The sequence below is a fragment of the Tupaia chinensis genome, unplaced genomic scaffold (assembly GCF_000334495.1).
Source record: "Tupaia chinensis unplaced genomic scaffold, TupChi_1.0 Scaffold000494_1, whole genome shotgun sequence".
Taxonomy (NCBI): domain Eukaryota; kingdom Metazoa; phylum Chordata; class Mammalia; order Scandentia; family Tupaiidae; genus Tupaia; species Tupaia belangeri.
Window position 1 is genome coordinate 371685 of NW_006160006.1, and position 22919 is coordinate 394603.

The 22919-nt window shown below is 44.2% G+C and overlaps 1 long non-coding RNA gene and 1 other non-coding gene across 2 annotated transcripts in view; one reads left to right on the forward strand and one right to left on the reverse strand.

Moving 5' to 3' along the window:
* Positions 1-18411, reverse strand: part of LOC102491487 (uncharacterized) — a 48196-nt gene extending 29785 nt beyond the window's left edge. Inside the window, exon 1 of the long non-coding RNA XR_003550676.1 lies at positions 17907-18411. This is a non-coding gene — a long non-coding RNA (uncharacterized LOC102491487). The remainder of the gene's footprint in view (positions 1-17906) is intronic.
* On the forward strand, positions 8222-8325 carry LOC114009240 (U6 spliceosomal RNA). Its single transcript, XR_003550689.1, has one exon. It is a non-coding gene; the product is annotated as a U6 spliceosomal RNA (small nuclear RNA).
* Positions 18412-22919: the final 4508 nt, after the last annotated feature.

A 22919-nucleotide genomic window follows, 5' to 3' on the forward strand; every position in this document is an offset into this window, starting at 1 on the left:
TCGGAGGGGGCCGCGAGCCGCGTTGGGGGCGCGCCTGGTCGCGCCCTCCCGCTTGGCCCACGGCCCCTCTGCAGTGCGCCCCTCCGCGGGGTGGGATCCCGGCGCCCCTGCCGAAGCCTGTCACTTTGGTGGGGGGGGCGCGCTCCGAGGCCAAGGGTACGCTGCAGGGAAGTGGCTTCGAGGGGTGGGGGCGGCTTTACTGGGATCCGGAGAAGGGCAAGGAAGGGACAAGGGCACTGGCATGCCCCGTGCTCTGGAACAGAGGGTCTGTCACAAGTACGTGATCCTCTGTCATCTTGCAGGACAGAGCTCTCCAGCACACGCACACGCACACGCACACACCCGCACCCGTTTCCTTTGCCCTTCCTGCGCTCCACGCCTCTCCACACACGACTTCATTAGTTGCACTTTGGAGAAGGAATTCTGGAGTCGCCGTCTATGCTGCCCTGGCCACCCGGGACGCCTTTCCTGATGTGCTTTCATTTACAGCTAGGGTCAGAAAGCCCTTTAATGAGACCCGGCAGAACCCGTGAGAGATGTCTGCTCTGCAGGGACCCCTGACGGCCACTGGGGGGCCGCGGAGAGGCCAGGGAGAGGAAGGGGAACTGTGGGAAGCAGGCATGGGGCGTCGAGTCCTAAGGGATATCCCGCATCCCCACGCACACACCCTCCACACAGATCCCCTCTCTTCCTTCAGTACTCCGGTACTTCTCTGCCATACGGGGGGCTGCCCAGCATGGAAGGAGGCCCAGGAGCAGTGGGTAAGGCTGGAAGGGCTCCTCCCTCCCTTGCAGCTAAAGGGCCCAGGCGGAGAGGCAGAGCAGGGCTGTTGACCTCCAACTGCTGGTTCAGCGCTACATCTAGCACTGGCCCTGGGAACAACAAGACCCCATCCTGGAGGTGCCAGGGTGCCAAGTTTTCTGTGGGCACAGTCTTGAAGCAGCTGATTTTCCTTTAAGCACCTATTGACCTGCAGAACACATCCCAGAAGCAAGCCTTTCTTTCCACAGAATTCGCCAGGGGCTCTGTCCCCATCCCTACACCCAGAGTAAGTTTTTCACCCTAGTAACCTAACATCCTTTCTCAGCTGAGATTTGGGAAGGTAGTGTTTACCAAATGAATGAAAAATAGGAGGTCTATTCTGTGGCTGCGACTGCTGCGTGGTGGGGAGGTGATGAAGTTAGCACAGCCCGCATGCATACGTGCACATGTGCATACATGCACACACGCATACATACATATGTGCATACCTATTTAGGTACAAGGCACTGAGCAACCTTCCCCATACACTATCTCACAGCAACCTCGTGGGACCACCCATGCTGTGTACACGGTGGGCACCATGAGGAGCCTGGGGTGAGTTGTGAGCTGGTTAGAGCTTACCAAGTTAGCCAGATAAGGCTTTCGGAGCCTTCCAAGTGCCACCAACACACTCCCACGCTCCAGACAGTGATCCGTGACTTGTCACAGCTCATTTTTCCTCCTTCTCCTGAACTATCTCCCATCTCCCTGTTCGAGGATGTCCCCAGAGTTATGATTCGGGGTGGCCAGAGGCTGGAGGAGGTGCTGCCTGGGCTCAGCACAGCCACCACTGCTGTGGTTATGTGGACTGGCTCAGGGGAGGGAAGGAGACACCCTTCACGCCATCACTCTCTGTTCTTGTTATTGAAACAAGAGGAAGACCACTCAGGACTGGGACACTTCCTTTAGGGGCTCTTAACACACACAGGAAGGGACCCGAAGTTACTATCTCCAAACTCTTTTTCATTCGGACCCTGATGTAGCCGCACATGGATAAATGCTGGCACCATCATGTCCTATATCAGCTTACATCGAGAGTCATCCAGTCGATTCCAGCTAAGGACTTGGTGCCCCTTCATACATCTCGACAATAATTAATACATGAAAAAATAAAGGAGTTGAAAAGGCAATAAAATAAAACGAGGAAATTAAGTAGTGTCATAATGTGAGGAAAGGTACATTTCCTGCATGTGCTCACCAGAAAGAAAGTAGCTTTGCATTATCCTTCTGGGATCCACTAGGGCCACGCGGTGGCGGCGGGGCACTCAGTCTCCGCCATCTGGAATGCAGCAGTGCGTGCGGGAAAAGATGGCCCAGTGTCCCTCTGCAGCCTCTGTTCCTTAGCGGGGCCTAACAAAAGCGAAACAGCAGAGCAGCGGGACCTCAAGGTCTGAAGGAACAAAATAGCCAAGCTGAACACCAAACAGCAGGAAAAGATGGATTCCTGTGCTGAGCAAGACAGCACCGAGTCTCGCCCACCGCTTCCCCTTTACAAACCTCCCTGTCACACCGGGGGACATGGTCTCTGGACACTAGTCTGCCACCGTTCCAGGTCGCTGGCCACCTGAGCATCACCACCTTTCCCTTCCACCAACACTTGTCGCTCCAGCACTGGTTTCTGAGCAGCGAGCAGCCGAATTTGGGTTCAGAGCCGGTTCGTCCAGTTACTTCAACAGTTAGGAGACATAAAGTCCTGGAAATAAGGAAAGTCATGCTGCTAGGGTGATTTTATCCCCTTAAAGGAAAAAGGCAGTCCACGTAAACATATATTCTAGGGCCAGCAGCTGGCATGAAGGTTAGGCAGCTGGAGCCACATACAGCTGCGGGATTCAAGTCCCAGACCCAGCAGGTTTAAAAATATACTGGGTGAGTGTGCATGCATGCTCAAAATCCCGAGAGGAGAGTGGAAGAGAAGGGCCTGTGGCATAGCCAACCCCCGGGGAAGTGGTTTCTCAGTTTCCCTCTCTTTCTTTCTTTCTATTTCTGTCCAGCAAGTGCACATGCCCTATGCAAACAACACATAAAGTGGAAAAGGTTGTATTTATAAAATGCAAAAACATGAATACTATATTCAATGTCTTTAATAATGTGTTTCAAATATATACTGTATGCACAGGTGTTCAACTTTAAGTGCAGAAATATTTCACACAGCTCTAAGTCAGACTTTTCACTTCACCAGGAGTCTTGAGAGCCTTGACCCAGAGCCATCCAGAAGCTGAAAGAGCAGTTGTGAAACTCACTCATTAAGCCTCAGTTATTTCACTTTCTAAGAGACACACTCAAGTCATGCTGACTTGTACTTTAAATACAGTTCTAATCATCAGGGTTATCTGATCTCTTAGATCACAGCAAACGTGCTGTGTAGTCAGAGACAGCTCATTAGATGGGAGAGAGCTGTTGTACTCAAGCATGAAGACAGGACTGCTGTAGGTGGGGAGTCAAGATAGGATCTAATTACATTCCACGTCGACTACTTAAGGGACCTTGAAAATGTGAAATATATTTTCATCTAAAATGAGTAAAATGCAAGGAGATTTCAAAAAGCTCATGAAAAAATGAAATTAAAGTATGAGTTTTATTTTGGTGCAAAAAAAAGAATTCTGAAATCCATGCATAGTTTTATATATATATATATATAAAATACACAATGTCCCTAGCTTTTGAAGACCCTATAAGGGGTCTTCAATAATGTTGAACTAAAAAGGCAAACTTTGTTCTTCTACAATAAAAACTCACATATGTTTAGGACCTCATTCCTTAAGTATGTTACCCAGAAATAGTAGGGGCTCGATTAATATTTTACTGAATAGCTTCGTCCGGCTCTTTTCACAAGAGCATCATTCAATATGCACATCGAAAGAAAGAAAGAAAGAAAGTCGTTGCTCCAGTTTCAAATGTCCCCTCACCACTATTCCTGCTGTGTCTCTCCAGGCCCATCTAGGAGGACCAGGAGGAGAACTTGAGCTCCTCACGTTCACGCGCTGAGCTCTCCTCTCCACAAGGCAGGGCCGGCAGCTCTCTGTGCAGAGGGCCCCTTCCACATAGCAGCGGGATCTCATGAAAGCGCCATTTAGCATGTCAAGCACTTCTTGGGCTTTCTTTACCATCCGACTCTATATCCCCACTTTCTGTATCCATAGAAGAAAACAGGAGGGTTGCAGAGGGAACCAGACAAAAACGAAACAAGGGAAGCATCAGAATTTCAACCACCTCTGGCTGCATCGGCCTGACACAAAGGCCAGATATTTAAACACAGATTGGCTCAAAACGGTGCCTTTCAATTTTACAGTAGTTGCATTAATTCCCTGACATGCAGGGCTGTCTATCTCCCCCAGGCCTATTTATGAATGAGAATATGGATTTTCAAATACTTTCCCCTTTGATGATTCAAGTCTATATAGTTTAGAGAAGGAGTCCTTTACCTTCTACTCCAGCTTTAATTTTTTAATTCTGATGAACAGGCTATTTTAAATGATTGTTGTTGTTTCTTTCCCAGGTCGATTAGCATTTTTAAAAAATAGATCAGTTATTATTTAAGTCAATATCTGCAAAATCCTTCCCCACTCTGTGCCCTTTCATTGCTATAAATAAATATGCACCACAGTAAACTTTCCCTTCATAAGAGAATGCACTGCAACAACACCCATTACTGTGGGAGCCTTTATTACCAACCATGGAAATCAGATGCATGAGAATGTACTTAGGATATTAGAACAGAAGAGCTGGCATATAAAACATTAACATCGAACGGGAGACATGACCTAGGGAAGGAAAAGCAAGTATAGTCAGAACTAATAGACCCCAAACTAAAAGATGCCCCCCAAAAAAGTGGGATGCCTACCAGAAGATGAAAAAGATTCAGAAAGGCAAGGATGGCGATGTGCAAAAAGAGCTTTACCAATTTCAGAAAAAAGGGTGTGTCCTTTCCTGCTTGCACGTGGGACCTGCGTCGTGAAAAAAAATGGGCCCTGCGTCTTGTACGGCCACTCAGTGTGCTGCTGGGAGGAGCTTTTCTCAAACCAGATGGTGCAGAACCGCTTCCCCTGCTGTAGGAGGCATATCTGGCTTTTTTGTGAACACTCCACAAAAGGTTTGCGTCAAATCATTATCTATCCAATAAGAGAAGTCGGGCAGTTACTGCGTGCCTGACACAGTGGGAATTACCAAAATGACTCAGCATGGCCTCTTCCAAGGAACTGAAAATCCAGCAGGAAAGACTGAGCATGGTATCCCAGGATCTCAAAGGAGAAAAAGGAAAGAGGGGGCCGGAGGGGGGCACAGCCTCTAGGAGGCTGGCTCACGTGGGCATGGGTGGCGGGCTCTGAGTTCACGTTCAGAGACCTCCCTACACACGCCGGGAATGCACGATCTTGGCTGGCTAAGGCTGGGGGTGGATCGCGGCATGAGGATCCTGTGGGAGTGCAATCTTTCTCTCCCTCGCCCTGTCTTCTTCTTGCTCTTGCTCTCTTCGTGGAAGAAATAAATAAAACTAGGAAATGATCCAAGTTGTCTATATATGGCTTCAAGTTAGAAGTGGCTTTTTGAGAGAGATTTTGAAAAAGTAGGATTTTAATGGACCGAGAAAAATAGGACGGTGGCACCCGAGAAGTGATCCATGACCAGTGACGAGGAGATGGGAATGTTCTGGGCATGCACTGAAAAAGGGGACCCGAAATAATCAGAGCATAAGGTACATTTAAGAAGAAGGTAATAATTTAACAGTAGCCCAAGTCTAGATTGTGGAGGACTTTGCATGCCAGACAAAGAATTGATTATATGAATTTTAGTGGGGCGTGGATGAGAGCAGACACGGGTAGTCAGCTAATCCACAGCCTTTACTTCTTGTGAACAAGTTCTCGTTTTGTTCAGAGTCTACCTTGGTGAGGCTCTAAAAGGAAGGTCCATGAGCCCTGAGCTCTGGGTGGGGACAGGGAGATAAATTATGATTATTTTAAGCCACCAGGAAAATCAATGTAAAAAATAGCTGAGCCCTTATGGCATATGTGGGTGTGCTAGTCCATTTTGTTGCTGATAAAAGAAAATAACTTTAACTGGGTGGTTTATAAAAATACGGCTTTATTCAGCTCGCAGTGTGGAGGTCCAGGGCCCAGAGGCTGTTGATGAGCATCTTGCAAAACCTCCATCACATCACGGGGACAAGAGCAGAGCAGAAAGGCTATCCATGGGATGCTCCATTCTGGTCTCCATCCCTCTCCTTATAAACCCACCAGAACTCAATCTGGAGACACCCACCCCATGATGTTAATCCTATCTCTTCCCAAAGGCTCCATTATTACACACCATAAGTGAATCAGGTCTTCAATTCTCTTAGTAACTTTACAGTAACTCAACACGTGAATTTGGGGGGACACATTCACACTTTCCTCTGGACTCCCCCAAAGGAAAGGTCTAGTTACCAATGAGAATAGAGATCTATAAATCCAGATAGGCTAGGCCAGAGATGTAGAGAGAATGAGGAGCCCTCCATGCGCAAGAAAATGTAGTCATTCAAATCATGAGAATGAGAAGATTAGTAGAGAGAGTACACACAGGGAAAGAAGGTGCCTGAATAAACAATCCAGGGCAACATTAGAACTGTCGGGGTAAGAAAAAAGGAATTCCATTAAGGACAGTGGGAGGAATGAGGGGAAAGATGAGAACCAGTAAGTGAGGTCTTAGAGCCAGAGAGTTCCAGGAGACGGGTGATGGCTACACGAGTCCGATTCCGCAGCAGCCGATCATTTGGCAAGAAGTTCCCTTAGCTGTATAAGAGTCATTATCAGCATTTAAAAGACCCAGCAGAAAGGTAAGTTCCCCACCATGGGGCAGGCTGACTATATATTTTAAAGGTAACTGACTTCCGCTAGAATCACGATGAAATCTGTGTGGCTGCACTGACAGGTCCTGATGGCCTAAGCTGATTCACTGCTGATGGCCTCACAGGACCTGTGGGGTGTGAGTGGCTCCCTCGCCACTGTGCACTGAGTGTCCGGCACACCAGTGACCTGGAAGCCAGCAGCAGCCCGATGAAGCAGCCAGAAGCAGTGCACTCTTACCCTGATTGCTTTCAGCATCACCACCACGTCAGCATGATGAGAAATTTCTTATATGCCTGTGATAATGGCAAATCTTTGGTAAAAGTCTGGGTGAAGCAGGGGGGAAATAGAAAAATAATGGTAACACAAGTGGAAAAACTCATTTCTGTAGATCCCTTCCTTCCCCACTCTAGCAGGTGAAGGCCTCTAAGAGGTCAAGCCCTCTAACCCACAGGCTTGGCCAGTTCAAGTCCTGCGTTTGTCCTACACAAAGGCTCTGTCTGTTACCATCTGACTGTGGGCAGGCGGGCTCCCACGTCTGGATCCGCCTGAGCGTCTGCCTGCTGGCAGCGGCACCTTCCCCCTGGACACAACACAGCTCTTTATAGGCAGTTTTAATGACTGGGCTTGTTTTTTGTTTGTTTTGCTTTTTAGACTTTGCTATAGACCCTTTGCACTCACCAGAGAGACAGATAGAAACAAAGTGACAAATCACCCCAGGGGTGGGCAGGGGCTGGCCATGCTGCAATCCCTTCTCCATTCTGCTCACAGGATTTGGGGCATGGACACACACACTCTGGAGTGTTTGTCAAACCACCAGGTCCAGGCTCTAACCATGGAGTAGGCCATGTGGGATCCAGAGCCTTTATTAGCCCGCTACCTGCTGGCCCAGGCTTGGTTTTACAAGGATATGATTTCTCCTCTGGGAACAATTTGAAGCCCAGATTCCCTGACCTGAACCCTGATCCCTTCTCTCCTCTTTATTTGGTTTCTTTTCATCCAGTTTCAGTAGCTCCCTCCTTCAATATGACTTCCTAACTAAAGCCTGCTCTCCGTCCTCGACAGCCCAAGCAAAATGGGTGAAGAGCTCTGTACCCGAACAGAGCATCTTAAAGCCAGACTCCTGTTCCCACTCCCAAAGCAGCAGCCTCACTGGGACCCGAGTGTGCTATAGCCCCTCGGGCATGGCGCGTGGGAATGATGTCAACTCTCAGACGGGCCAGCCCTGTCTGGTCTGTTCCGATAATGATGGCGACGATGATGGTGATGAGGATGATGACAGCATCCATGTCATCGCCGTCAGCATTACAGCTCGGGTTTCACTTCTACCACGTCCCAGGCACAGCTCTAAGCCATACACATGAGGGGTCTTCCAACACTCATGGAAAATGCGTATTATGAAGAACGTGTGCATAGATTCAATATTTTTGCACTAAAATAAATTCATATATGAACTGCACCTTTCCACTCATTTTCGAAGTCTTCTTCTTATACTTATCACAAGCCCACAAAGAAACTGAGGCTTGTGTTCACTTTGGCAGGACATATGGTAGGTCATCGGGAAAGTCATGATGTATTTTTCTAGGTCTTTCTATGCAAAAATGGGTCATGACTTTCTTGGTGACCCAATACTAAACCTGGAATGATACAGTCAGCATGGCCCCTGAGAGAGGATGACACACAGATTGAGGAAGTGCTCCTTCTTTTTGAAAAGAAAGAGAGAAGGAAGAAAAAGAGAGGATAGAAGAGGAGGGGAGGGGAGGGAGGGGACGGAAGAGGGAAGAGAGAGGAAAGGAGGCAGGTGAGGGAAGAGGAAGAAGAGGGGAAGAAGAAGAGTTTCATATCCTCTCCCTTTTCCTGGAGAAGGAAGGAGGCGGTGGGAGGGGGGGAGGGGCACGGGGGAAGGAGAGGAGGAGGGAGGGGAGGAGAAATGGAACTGAGGTTTAAAGAGGTTCCTTAGCTTTACCCTGGTCCTAGAGCCAGTAACCCCGAAGCAGGACTCACACCCCAGTCAGCCTCCTTTCCCTGTAGACACACCCAGGGGCTCCCAACCTTACACCTGAGATAATGCAGTTTAGAAAGCTAATAAGGTCTCTCAAAACGTTGTATTTACAGGGTCAAAACAGCCAACCGGGTTGTTTGTGGTGGGAAAGCTGGAACCACTGACCTCTGCAGGGTGTGCCTCTGGGACTAAGAAGACCCACCACCCCAGCTGGGCCCCAGCACTCCCAGCCCAGCCCACCCTTGCTCTGAACAGACCTCTTCAGCATCCCATGAAGGATTACCAAGTATTACCATGGAAGGTTAACACAGTTTTTGGGTTTTTTTAAAGAATTATTTTATATAACTTTATTTATTTGTTTTACTTTTTGACCAGAGAAGGACAGAGTGAGAGAGAGAGAAAGTGAGAAAGCAAGCTGCCAAGTCCAGGACTTGAACAACAGTTGGCCATGGTGGGAGTCCAATGCCCCCAACCACCATGCCACCTGCCGGCCCCCACAGTTTCAATTTCTGGACCTGCTTCCTCAGGTCCATTTGCTTTCCTCTTTAGGCAGATCCCGTTTTTAGTCTAATGGAGGTGACAATCAATGCCATTTGCATAACCTCCATTTATTAAGCCAATAACCAGATTCACCCTCACAGTACTCACACAACTAGAAAGTGCTTTTGTTTCTGTTTCTTCTCACAGAACAGATACTTCTTCCCATTTTGTATGTCTTACCAGCATCCTGGAAGACTCCCAGTCCCAGGAGCTAGAAACAGCGCTTCCCCTCAGACAGCTTTCATCTTGATTGTGCAGAGAAAGAGAGATCGCTCTCTCACTGATAAAGGGCTTTTTGAAGACTTTTGTACAACTTCTTCTCTAAAAAATAATACCCAGGGAAAGGGGGAGGATATTAAACCCTTCTTGCTCTGTGGACTGTCATGTTTTTACAGTGATAAGGTGGCTACCTATAAAATAACAAAATAATTTAATAATACCACTTGGCAAGAGTCACCATAAGAGAATGGGGCTTCAACCCACTAATTCATGGGACGATTCACACTGCTGCCTCTTTCTGCAGGAACGGCAAGTCGACAAGGCCTCGCCAAAGCCCAAGCAAGAGTCAGCATGGCCAAGGTCCCTCCACCCAGTCCTGCCACCAGCCAACCCATTCTGAGAAAATGTGGGAAACAGCGCCGTATCTTGAGGCAACTTAAAAGCTGTTACACTCACACAGAAAAACGTTTTCTAACCAGGGTTCCCCATGGGCATGTCCTCGCAGACCAGACGGCGTGATGCATGCAGCTCTGCGTTTCTAGTTACAAATAACTGGAGATTAATGGCAGCTGTGCTGCTTCAGATGGGGGTTTTTGCTAAGTCTAAACCTAAAAATAGGGTCCCTCATCTCAGCCTTTAGATTCTCTTTCTTCAAAGGGATCACGTAGAGCCAGGTAAGTGGAAAAGCCAGCCACGCAGCTTCTGAGAGCAACGATCTACAAGCAGACTACAAGAGGAGATGAACATATCGCTAAAATAAAGCGGAAATGCCAGGGACTTAAAAAGTGTGCAGAAAAATGGAATTAAAGTACAAGTTTAGGGTCGATCTATGGCATGGTGGTTAAGGCAGCCAGATCCCACATGGCAAACCATGTAGTTCAAGCCTGGGACACACCAGGCACATGTGCATGCGTGCCCAGAAATCCCAAAAGAAGGAAGAAATAGGGAAGAGATTGTGGCACGACCATGCCACTCTGGAGATGCTTCCTCTCTTCCCCTCTCTCTCCCTCTCTCTTTCTCTCTACCCACCAGGTCAGGGTGCAAAACCCAAGACTCTGTTGGGGATGTCATCTCTTTCTGTCTCTCTCTGAAAAAAGAAATAACACATTGTATACTCTAAATATGTGGCTTTTTTGTATGTTCATTATACCTCTGTAAAAGTATTTTAATTAATTTGTTTAAATCTAAAATATAGCCTTCTGCATGTAAAGAACCCATTCTGTATCTTTTCTTCAGTAAAAAGCAAGAAAAATCTCTGGAGACCAAATTAAGTGTTTTATAGTTTTTATTCTAGAGATCTTACACCCCCCCTTGATTAAATTTATTCCTAGGTGTTTTATGTTCTTTGTAGCTATAGTAAGATTTCTTTTTACATTTCCTTTTCAGCCACTTCATTATCAGTGTATAAAAACACTATGGATTTTCGTGTGTTGATTTCATATCCTGCAACTTTACTGAACTCGTTTATCAAGTCTAAGAGTTTTTTGGTGTAGACTTTTTATGAGATCACGTCATCTGTAAACAGGGACAATATGACTTCCTCCTTTTTCATTTAGATGCCATTCTTTTCTTTGTCTTGACTAATTAGTCTGTCTAGGACTTAAGTACTGTGGTGAATTAGACCAGAGAAAGTGGATTTCCTGGTCCTATTTGTTCTTAGAGAAAAAGCTTTCAACCCCTATAAATGGCCTTAACCGTGTTGAGGTAAGTGCCTTCGATACCTAATTTGTTGTAGGTTTTTATCATAAAGGGCTATCAAATTTTGTTGCATCCCTTAATATGATGATATTGTTACCAGCAAAGTAAGTCCAGCCGCTTCGACTGGTGGTCAGTGCAATGGCTGGAGGAATTGATTTCTGCAACCAGGTTCCAGGGAGACAGTCAGCAGGCACAACCAACCGCCGTACTCCCTGAGATAAATCCCACTGGATGGCGGTGTGCAGTCTTAATAATGTGATATTGGAATTGGTTGGCTGGTGTTTCATGGAGAACTTTCGTGTCTCTGTTCATCAGGGATTTTAGTCTATATTTTTCCTTTGTGGTTGTATGTTTGTTTGATGATGGTATCAGAATAGTGCTGGCTTTAAAGGAGGAGTTTGGGAGGATTCCCTCTTTAGTTTTTTGAAATAGTTTGAGGAGAACTGCTATTAGTTCTTCTTTAAAGATTTTGTAGAATTCAGCAGTGAAGTCATCCAGTCCTAGGCTTTTCTTTGGTGGGAATCTTTTATTAAAATTTGTTGTTTAGGGACCAACAGTAAGCGTAATGGCTACATCACTGGACTCCCATGTACTGACCGCAGTTCGAGTCCCTGATCTGGTGGTTTAAACTCACGCTGGCACGTGTGTGTGCGTGCCCAAGATCCCAAGAGGAGAATAGAGGAGAAGAGATTGTGGCATGGCCATCCCCCCTGGGGGGTGAGTTCTCGCTTTCCGTCTCTCTGTCTCTCTCGGTCTTTCTGGCAAGTATACACACCCTGTAGCAAAAAAATTTCCAAAAAAGAAAAAATTGTTGTTTATAAGCCACCCAGTTGATGGTATTCTGTTAAAGCAACCTGGATGAACTAAGACAGTTACTCAATACATACTCCTCAGAGGCGACATGTTATGGGGAACAAATACAAGATTAAGAACTAGGAATACTAAGGTTCTCATTCTCCTTCTGCCACTTAATTACGTGGCCTTCAGCAAATCACTAACCCTCTTAGTTTCCTAATCTAATAAGGAGGGAGTGGGACTAAGAAAAGATTAGTAGATATAATTTTAAAAGATTTACTTGCATACTGAAATATTCGTGAGTTTAATGACCTGATATCTGTGCTTTTCTTAAAAATGCTTCAGGAAATGAAAGAAAAAAAAATTAAGGCTGGTTGGTAAGTAAAAAATGATTGGAAAAATGTTTGGTTTTTTTTTTTGAGACATTTTCGCTATAGGGTGTGTGTGCTCGCCAGACAGACAGAGAGAGAAATAGAGACAGAAAGCGAGAAATCACCCCCCAGGGGGGATGGTCACGCCGCAATCCCTTCTCCTCCATTCTCCTCTCGGGATCTTGGGCACGCACGCACGCACACGCACCTGGTGTGAGTTTTAAGCCACCGGGTCCGGGACGCGAACCGCGGTCAACTATGTGGGAGTCCAGCGACATAGCCATTACACTAACTGTTGGTTCCCTGGAAAAATGTTTTGATAATGAGAATAGGAGGAATTGTTATACCACTCTCTCTATTTTTCAGCTTCTTTAAAAATATCCATGATAAAATGTCTTAGAACATCACAAATAATCTAGGACTCTTTCTATGTTTAAAAATATGTTTCAGGGACCAGCAGTTGGCATAATGGCTATATCACTGGACTCACATGTAGTTTGACCATGGTTCAAGTTCCAGACCCGGTGGCTTAAACTCACGCCAGGCACATGTGTGTGCATGCCCAAGAGCCCGAGAGGAGAATGGAGAAGGGATTGCAGTGTGGCCATCCCCCCTAGGATGTGATTTCTCACTTTCTGTCTCTCTGTCTCTCTTTGTCTTTCTGGCGAGTGCACACACCCTATAGCAAAAAGTTTAGTAAAATTTAAATATATATATGTTTCACATCATTCTTGGATCTCTAAATTCTTTAAAGGGACAGGGGCGGAGATTAGCATCTACTATGTATTACTTGCTTATGAATCCAAAGTTGCTTCAACATCTTGTAGCAAATCAATGAGTTAACCAGAATTCTAACCACCACCTTCTGGACCCCAAGTTCCACCCAGACCATTTCAGGGCCACCAAGGAAAGTGAGGGTTGGTCACGCCGCAATCCCTTCTCCTCCATTCTCCTCTCGGGATCTTGGGCACGCACGCACGCACACGCACCTGGTGTGAGTTTTAAGCCACCGGGTCCGGGACGCGAACCGCGGTCAACTATGTGGGAGTCCAGCGACATAGCCATTACACTAACTGTTGGTTCCCTGGAAAAATGTTTTGATAATGAGAATAGGAGGAATTGTTATACCACTCTCTCTATTTTTCAGCTTCTTTAAAAATATCCATGATAAAATGTCTTAGAACATCACAAATAATCTAGGACTCTTTCTATGTTTAAAAATATGTTTCAGGGACCAGCAGTTGGCATAATGGCTATATCACTGGACTCACATGTAGTTTGACCATGGTTCAAGTTCCAGACCCGGTGGCTTAAACTCACGCCAGGCACATGTGTGTGCATGCCCAAGAGCCCGAGAGGAGAATGGAGAAGGGATTGCAGTGTGGCCATCCCCCCTAGGATGTGATTTCTCACTTTCTGTCTCTCTGTCTCTCTTTGTCTTTCTGGCGAGTGCACACACCCTATAGCAAAAAGTTTAGTAAAATTTAAATATATATATGTTTCACATCATTCTTGGATCTCTAAATTCTTTAAAGGGACAGGGGCGGAGATTAGCATCTACTATGTATTACTTGCTTATGAATCCAAAGTTGCTTCAACATCTTGTAGCAAATCAATGAGTTAACCAGAATTCTAACCACCACCTTCTGGACCCCAAGTTCCACCCAGACCATTTCAGGGCCACCAAGGAAAGTGAGGGTGCTGCTGTCTCACTGAAGCATTAGGTGGGAGCTGGGAGAAAGAGGGTGGAAATGTAGGTGTTGGCTCTGATCTTGCAAGTCAAACTTCCATATTTTTTTAAACTACATCCTTCTTCTAATTAAATGCAAAATTGAGCAAATATTATTATATGTTTTTGAGAGGTTTTTTTTGTTTGTTTGTTTTTCTGTAGGGCACGTGCACTCACCAGAAAGACAGAGAGAAACAGAGAAACAGAAAGCAAGAAATCACCCCCCACCCCCAGGGGGATGGCCATGCCACAATCCCTTCTCCTTCATTCTCCTCTCAGGATCTTGGGCACACACATACACATGCCCGGCGTGAGTTTAAGCCACCGTGTCCAGGACTCAAACCCCAGTCAACTACATGGGAGTCCAGCAACATAGTCATTATGCCAACTGCTGGTCCCAAATACTACCGTATTACCATCCACTTTGTATCAAATCACAAGATCTTACTGTTGTTTACGACTGGGCAGTATTCCCTAGAGTATAGGTGCCACACGTTTTAATCCAGTCATTTGTTGTCGGGTTGATTCCATGTCTTAGCTATTGTAGAAGTGCTGTAATTTACACAGATGTGCAACTGTCTCTCCCAAAGAGTGATTTGTTGTTTTTTGAGTATACACCCAGGAGTGGGATTACTGGGTCACAGATAATTCTATTTTAAAAGCTGGGGAGGGGGCCTGCAGGTGCCGCGGTAGTTAAGATGCAGGACTCTCACATGGCCAACCATGATTGTAGTCCCAGACCTGGTGGCTTGTTTCTCACTTCCCCTTTCTCTCTGTCTGTCTCTCTCTGGTCAAATTAAATAATAATAACAAATAAAATTCATCTTAACAGAAGACTCCATCCTTGCTCCTGAGAACTAGTGATTTCAGGGCAAAAAAAGAGAAATGAAGATTTTCTACTGATAATTCAGCCTCCAGCCCCCAAACTCGAGTGGTAGGGAATCCCTCTAGCTTTCTCTCTGTTTCTATCTCTGTCTCTCTCTCTCTCTGTCTTCTCTTTTTTTTTTTGTAATTTTTCCTTTTTAAAATTTTATTAAGGGAAAGTATTCTCTTGGTTTTCAGTTCCTCCTTTATCTTGCTAATAATTTCATTTTCCAGGAGAGGCAAGGGGCAGGCCTTCAGAAGAAGACTCCACCATTGCTCCTGAGCATGCCACACAGTATTTTAGTTTTTGCTTTTTTAAAAAAAAAAAAAGAAAACTAATTTTTTTTGGTAGTTTTTTTCCCCTTCTTTCTCTCTCTCTTTTTTTGCTTTCTTTTTCTCTTTCTTTTTTCTCTCTCTATTTCCTTCTCTTTTTCTTTTATCTCAACACTCTGCTCCTCAATCTCCATTCACTGTGTTTTTAGATGAATGTAAGGGAACCATAGCCAAACATCCAAATACTATTAGGGTTAACATATTTCTCAATACCCACTGAATCTGCTGCACAAGGGATAAAAATGGTATGGCAAAGAGATTCCAGATCACCTCCTCTGCACACTCCTGAATGCTCAGGTTGAACTTCAAGTATTTGGAAGAAACACACCATCTATCAGATGACTAGAAATCACTGTGGGATCCCTCCCCTCCAATAACTCCTCTTCATCCACAGACAGTTCAAAAGAAATCATGGAAATGTCTGATAAAGAATTTAGAATATTCGTAATGATGAAGCTAACAGAGATGGAAGAGAAGAGAGAAAATGAACCGCAGAAGACGCAGGAGAAAGGAACTGACGAGTTCCAGGAGGTGAGGAAATTCTTGCAAGATCTAAAAGAGGAAATACACACTATAAAAAAGAATCAAATGGACCTGTTGGAGATGAAGACTATCATACAGGAAGTCAAAATCTCCCTTGAACATATTAAAAGTGGGCTAGATCATACAGAAAATCGAATCTCAGGTGTAGAAGATAAAATCACTGGCTTGGAAAAATCCACCACAAAGACTGAGAAAACTGCTTCCAAAAATGAGAATAATATACGAGACATACTAGATACCACCAAATGTCCAAACATCCAGATAATTGGCATCCCAGAAGGCAAAGAGACTCATGAAGACATTGATAATCTATTCCATGAAATCCTGCAAGAAAACTTACCAAACCTAGAGAGGCACTCGAAGATCCAGTTCCAGGAAATACAACGGACCCCAAATAGAATCAACCCAAGAAGATCTTCTCCAAGACACATTACAGCCCAACTGACCAAAACCACAGACAAAGACAAGATACTAAGATTGGCAAGAGAAAAACGGCAAGTTACCTACAAAGGATATCCCATCAGACAAATGGCAGACCTCTCATCGTAAACAATACTAGTGAGGAAAGAATGGGAAAATATATTCAAAGTGTTAAGGGAAAAGCAATTTCAACTGAGAATACTGTACCCAACAAGATTATCCTTCACATGGGAAGAAAAGATAAGAACATTCTCAGATAAACAAAGATAGATTAAGTACATGAGACTGAACTGGTGAAAAAGCATTCTGTGACTTGACTAAAATATTGCTGCTTTTCTTCTAAGCTTTGTTGTCCAGTTTTAAGGGTTTTTGTCCTGTCTTCAGCTGTCAATAGGTTCATGTACCTACTATTTGAACAGAATACTAACCTGTTTTTAGACTTTAAGTTTCAAGGAAATTTCCTTACCAGTTCAAAACTGCTTTTCTTGGAATTATCAGCCAAACTTGCTATTCAAAGTAGTTAGATTACTTATGAAATTGTGTGATCAACAAAATGTGGGGGGAAAAGGAATTGAAGACAACTGTAGACAGCAGAGATAGTATGACAAGAGGGTGGGAAAGGGCAGAGGGTCAGACATAGGGTAAAAAAAATATATATATGAAACTAGAAATGGAAAATGATTGACAATAACGTGCATGATTAAGTCACTATGCAGTATATTCTGGACGGGAAATCACATTTTGTATGCTGTGATGATGCTCAGGGAATGAATGTAAATTAATTAAGAAAAAATATTTCAGAAAAAAAGTTTATGGAAATATGTGTAATGGGAAAACTATGCATGAATTTCAAAAACTTTTTGTACCAAAATAAATTCATACTTTAATTGTAAAAGTAAAATAAATAAATAAATCTTAAAATAAGTAAGTAAATAAAAAGCTGGGAGGACTCTCATATTGTTTTCAACAGTGATTGTATTAGTTTGCATTCCCACCAAGACTGTACAAAAGTTCCTTTTTCTCTGCAACCTCACCAGCACTTGTTCTTTGGTGTTGTTTTAATCATAGCCATATACTTTCAATCTGTGGTTGGCTGAATTCACAGATGAGGAAAGCCTGACTGTATCAGGTATTAACAACACCTCATGGTGGGTACAGGGAGAAACTGATGGGTACAAAGTTTCAGTCAGACAGGATAAAATGTTCTGGAGGTCAATTGTCCAGCATGGTGACTATCATTAATAATAATGTAATTTATGCTTGATAATCACTAAGAGGGTAGATCTTGAATGTTCTTATCACACCAAAAATGGTAAGTAGGTGAGGTAACAGATCCATTAGCTTGATTTAGTCATTTCATAATGTATACATGGATCGAAACATCATGTTGTACACATAAATATAAACGGCATTTATTTCTCAATGATGACAAAGCTGAGGGAGAAATGCCTCTTATGATCATATATTTTCATGTAGATCTATTTGAGAATGGATGTGAACTCATTTATACTATTTCATAGTTTTCCCAATTTCTTGTTATATTTACGGAATAACTTAGTGGTGGGTGTGAAAGTATGTGGAGCCACTTGGAGAACAGAACGTGTCCCCAGTACATGATTATCCTTACACCAGACTCTCCTACCTTCTTTTGCAGTTCAAATATAGTACATGTGTGAGTTCATCCCATGAGCACAGCAACAGCATAGTCAGTGTTTACCTATTTCTTTCAGTCTCCTTACCCTTGTAAGTTAATAACTGGGGTAATATAATCATACCTGAAACTTTCTTTAGAGTTGGTGTCCCCTCCTCAGCAGCGGTGACCATTGGGCTGGGCAGTTCTTGGTGTGGGTAGCAGCGCCATCTCCAGCAGGGTTGATCCGCCTCCCTGATTTCCCCACTAGATGTCAGTAGCACACCCACTCTCCACCCCAAGCAAGTCAGAGTGCCTGGATATGGCCGAAGGTCTCTCGGGATAAAAATCACTCCTGGTTGAGAATCACTGCTCTAGAACATCCCTGCTATGAACAACATTTAGATCCTCCATACTGAAATTATGTTTTCACATCTCATTCTATATTTCTATCTTGTAGATAAATCCCTATCCTGGTGAAGCATGCGCAACTCCATCTTGGAGGAGCGCCTCCATTATGAACTCGTATACTCCTTCCTATGACTGGAAAGTGGCTTTCTTTTACTAAGGTAGCTAGAATGATTAATATATCTGCTAAATCAGTGAGTTGGAGCAAAACCCCATTCCTCCTGGTTGCTCTCAGATAAAATCACCAGTCACCAGCCCACACCTGGAGCCATGGAGACCATTGTGTTTGACCATTGGGTTCCATTGTGTTCCATTGTGTTCAGGCAAGGATGGAACATACTCTTAGGAATGATTAACCTGCTCGGTCTGCTTCTGTAACGCGCTTTTGCTTTTACAATGTAAAACCTTACTCCCTACACTTTCAAGCCCACCACACCTTGTCTTTGTGAATCATCATGTCTCACATCATCCAGGAAAAGAATGTGAATTTTTGCCTATATAAGTTCCCTTCCTTCACTGGGGGCTGCAGGGTTTTGAGAGACATGAGTCCCCCCTGTATGCCACCAGTTTAATCAATAAAACCCCCAATAAATATGGCTATTTCTGGATGTCTTCTTACTTCTTGCTGAGTAGACTATAACACTGGTCCTTAATGTTAAGATCCACACAGAGGGCATGTGTGTGTGTGTGTGTGTGTGTGTGTGTGTGTGTGTGTGTTGGGGGTGGGGGTGTCCTTCTTGCTTTCTCTCTCTCTCTTTTTCAGAATAAAGAAACTTTTAAAATCTCAGTTTACATTGCCCTGAAAATAATCCTTACTCTTCTGTAGCTATGGACAAGTCCATGTTTTTACCTATATGTTTCAAATCAGGTCATGAGGAAGGCTTTCTTTCTGTTTTTTTCATATGAATATCTTCATATGTTTAAGAGTAACACTTACAAGAAATGAAATTACTGGGTCTGGGCTATGAATAATCTTAGAGCTCTTGAATGTTCTGCAAATCAGTTTACCAAGGGGTTGAACAAATCACACCCCCATTATCTCTGGTGCAAAACAATGCTCTTCTAAACTATTAGATCATCAGAAAAGTCATAATGTATTTTTCTATTTTTCTATGCAAAAAAATGCATCAACTTTTCTGATGACCCAATAAAACAATAAGATTTTTTTCATAAACTTTGAAGATATTATTCAGTTCTTTGAAAGCTTTCAAATTTCTAAAAATCATGATTACTAGGATCAAAAACGAAAAGTTTGATTTATGATGTTTGATCTTACAATTACTAATCGATATCTATTGTCTAGGCTTTACAGGACTTTAAAATACAAGCAACAAAATGGACTCGGGAGTGTATGTAGGGAAGTGTTCACATAGAGACGTGTTCATGTTAAGTTCAGAAAGAAAACAGGAGGTACTAGGTGAATTAAAGAGAACGTGAAATAAGCAAATGCAATCCTTCTTAGTCCACTGGCTGCAGAATGCTGTGACATCCAGGCGTATGACACGTCTGACATCATTCCTCCAACACGAGTGCCATGTCTGGGTGTTACTGCATTACCTGATGCTGAAGTCCACCTTTTTTTTTTTTTTGAGAGGTTTTTGCCATAGGGCACATGCCCTCACCAGACAGACAGAGAGAGACAGAGAGACAGAAAGCGAGAAATCACCCTCCAGGGGGAATGGCCACGCCGCAATCCCTTCTCCTCCATTCTCCTCTTGGGATCTTGGGCATGTACGCACATGCGCCCAGCGTGAGTTTAAGCCACCGGGTCTGGGACTGGAACTGCAGTCGACTATATGGGAGTCCAGCAACATAGCCATTATGCTAACTGCTGGTCCCACTGAAGTCCCCCTCTTATGGAAACACTGCACAACCCAGACAGAAGTCACAGACTTTTGTAATGACTCACACCAATAAAACTTTTGCTTTGTATATGTGTGTGTGTGTGTGTGTGTGTGTGACTTAACACATTTGAGAATGCTAGTTCAAAACCTTAGTTCCAAAGTTGTCCTCCTGAGACAAAAACTGCATGGTTCAAAAATTGAAATTCAGGAACCAGCAGTTAGCGTAATGGCTATGTCGCTGGACTCCCACGTAGTCGACCGCGGTTTGCATCTCAGACCCGGTGGCTTAAATCTCATGCCGGGCGCATGTGCATGCGTGCCCAAGATCCCGAGAGGAGAATGGAGGAGAAGGGATTGCGGCGTGACCATCCCCCCTGGGGGGTGATTTCTTGCTTTCTGTCTCTATGTCTCTGTCTGTCTGGCAAGCGCACGCGCCCTATAGCGAAAACCACTCCCCCCCCAAAAAAAAAAATAAAATTCAATCATTTTTACCTTAAAACTTATTCATGCTTATTTCTTTATTCACGATGTATTGCATGTGCACACATGGAACAGTGAGTGAGTGAGTGAGTGAGTGAGTGAGTGAGTGAGTGAGAAAGAAGAAAGAGGAAGAAAGAAAGGAAAAAGGCAAGAAAATGTCCTCAGAGGTCTCATCTCACCCTGATTCCCATCCCCAGACCTCTTGCTCTTCAGGATCTTGGGCGGCCACAGGTGCACCCACCATGTTTTCAGTCTGACCTAGGGATCCAAACCCATGGTAGCCATGTGGCCTCCAGCACTGCAGTTGAGGATGCTATGGGCTGTACCACCTGGCTGGGCCAATTTTTTGCTTATTGCTTTATTCATGAGAATGAACAACAGAGAGACAAAGGCAGGCACTCTCGGTGGCGTCTGGTCACATGAAAGTCACCTTCCCCCTGCCCTCCAGTTAGTCAGCATCTGAAGTGCACATGCCCATAGACCGTTTCAGGATTTGAACCGCCAGTTAGTCATGTGTCTACAGCACTGCAGGAGGGAAGCATACTGTAGCCTGAGCCACAGAGGCTAGGTCTACCCGTGGGATTGTTTGTTTTTGTTTGGTGATTTTGCCATAGGGCACATAAGCTCCCTGGAGAGAGACAGTGAGAGGGAAAATGAAAAGTCAGTTCCAGGGGGAGAGGGGATAGCCATGCCACAATCCTTTCTCCTCCATTATCCTCCTGGGATTTTGGGCATGTGTGCACACACATGCACTCAATGTGATTTTCAAGCCACAGGGTCTGGAACTCGACTGCAGTTGACCATGTAGGATTCCAGCACCTTAATGACCTTAATCCTTCTGGACCCCCTGTGGAATGTTTTAAAATACTAGGTCATCTGAAAAGCCATGATGCATTTCTGCCTAGAAACATACAGAAAAATATGTCATGACTTTTCCAATGACCCAATAATTGAAAAGAAAACTTGAAGAGGAAACGAATACTGCTTTGTTCTTAGACTATAATCAGAGTACCTAATACTCTGGCTAAAAAACTAATACAGTAGGGTCAGGTGATAGTGCATGAACTGGGCTCACAAGGGAAAGGTTCTGGGTTCGCATCCCAGGGCTTCTGTGAGCATGCTGGGTGGTACACGCCCACGCTTTGCACTGGGACTATGTGGTGGATCATGGCACGGGAATCCTTGTGGGGATGCCTATCTCTCAGTCTCTCTCTTTCTCTTAGAAGAAATAAATAAACTTAAAAAAAATTTAAAAAGGATGTCACCTAATCCATCTAATATAATCTGACAAGGTAACAGAATATCTTTGAAAGCAAACAATAGCAAAACGAATATAGTAATTGTCAACTAGTAATCTGAAAGTAATAACTTCAACCAGATGCACAGTTTTGGGGATGAAAGTTACTGTATTTGGAAGGTAGTTTAGAAAAAGAGGGGAAAGAAGCCAAGTAGCCAGTTATGTCTTCATTTTGTTGTCTAGGTAACTAAGGCAGCTCTATGAACTGTTTTCTATTATTTTCCAATCCTGTCACAGAAAGGAAATTTTCAAATGGGAAAGCAGATATGCCAAGGGTATAATTAATCTCCCTGCAAATGGACTATTAAAATAATGTCGCTGGATAAAAAAAAGAATCCAAACAAGAAGAACTAGAAAAATATAAACCTAAAGCCAAAGGGTTTCACACACTTGGACCCTTATCCAGTAATATGAAGGATTCTGCAGCAGGTCCAAACCTCTACAGCTGGAATCCAAGCAGACTCGGGCAAGCGTGGCTTATGCAGGCAGAGCGGGAAAAAGCTTCTTTGGGCCAAAATCACTCATATAAAGGAATAAAATTTCACTGGCCAAAGCTCCAAAGAGGAAAGAGTATGACTTCATGGAATAAATCCTTCACAGAGTCTGTTTTCAATGGTCATGTGTAAAATATGCAGTTGATTCTACCACATATGACCCAACCAAGACAACGAAGATTCGGAGCAACTGTGTGCAAAACATTACGAAGCATTTACATGTCCGGAGCTTTCTAAGCCAGGCCGGCTACAGTCAACCGCATGTATCCACTAGTGTCTGCAAAATGGGAAGGTAGGTAGACATCGCTTGCCCTTAGCTGGGTTAGACAGCTGACTAGTTTCAAATGAATTGCATTTTATTTTTATACATTGGAAATGCTAGCAATTTTTTGTTTTGTTTGTTTATAGTTTGTTACAGGGCACATGTATTCTCAAGAGAGAGAGAGAGAACGGAAAAGAGAGAAATCATCTTTCGGTGGCGATGCTGCAGTCCTTTCTCCTCCATTTCACTCTCAGGATTTGGGCCATTCATGCATACGCACCCAGCCTGTTTTTCATGCCATCACGGACTCGCCAGGAGTTCGAACTGTGCAGTCAGCTGCATGGGATCCAGCTGCCTTAACCTCTAAGTCGCT